The sequence below is a fragment of the Metarhizium album genome (genome assembly GCF_000804445.1).
Source record: "Metarhizium album ARSEF 1941 chromosome Unknown scaffold_19, whole genome shotgun sequence".
In the NCBI taxonomy this organism is placed as follows: Eukaryota; Fungi; Ascomycota; class Sordariomycetes; order Hypocreales; family Clavicipitaceae; genus Metarhizium; species Metarhizium album.
In genome coordinates, this window is record NW_024467593.1 from 1 (window position 1) to 955 (window position 955).

The window sequence follows — 955 nt, forward strand, 5'->3', positions numbered from 1 at the left end:
CCTTCGATTTTTAAATAGCTAGTACCTGAAAAGGCAGTATCTTATTAAATAGAGAGCTTATATTCGATAAATCGAGCCTTATTGTTGCAAATATGTATAGTAGATCCACTATTAAGGATAAAAGAGTCCTTTAGCAGATAAATAGCGTTACTTTCGTTGATATAATTCGTAGAAATAGTTGTAGATATAGGTATTTCCTTAGTAATAGCTTCTATACTATTATTAGCAGCAAAAGCTACCCCTATAGGATTATCCTTTTCGTTATTAGTGGTTTTAGGTGCATTTTGCATCTTTTTCTTATTATATTCAATAGATCGGTTGATTTTCCCTTGTAATTCGGGGTTTTCTTTTAGCTTATTAGCAATTTCAGTACTAATAGCTTCCTTAGGCTTCCAATAAGAGGGCCTAATATCAGTATTAAGGTAATAACACTAATTATAGTAGTGATATTAACCGCAAATGCATTTAGGTATAGGTTTTCTGTTATTTATTGTATTATTTATATTATTAAGTCGATTAGGTTGATTAGGTTGATTATTAGGGCTGTTTTTAGAGCTATTTTCAATAGATTCTTCAGAATTCTCTTGAAAGCTCGCAAAACTGCCCTTTATATTAGAATGCTGTTGATTTTGTTGATTTTATTCGAATAAATCCGATATTTTATAGCTGTTAGGTATTTTATCTTCCCAATTAGGCTTATTTAGTTGAGCCTTATCTCGAATCCGGTTATTCTAGTAGCTAGAAAAGCCTGGATTTATAGTATTTATAGCTGATAGAAAGTCGATAGTAGGCCTTAAGCCTTTTATATCCGGTAAATCGAGCTGAATAGCCTCTGTAAGGGCTTTTTGGTAATTTGTAATCCAGGTCCTAATTTTAGTCCTATTAGGGGCCCTTAATAGAGCTCTATAGGTTTCTAGGACCTCTTTTTCGTAATCCCAAGATGTAGGCTTAATTC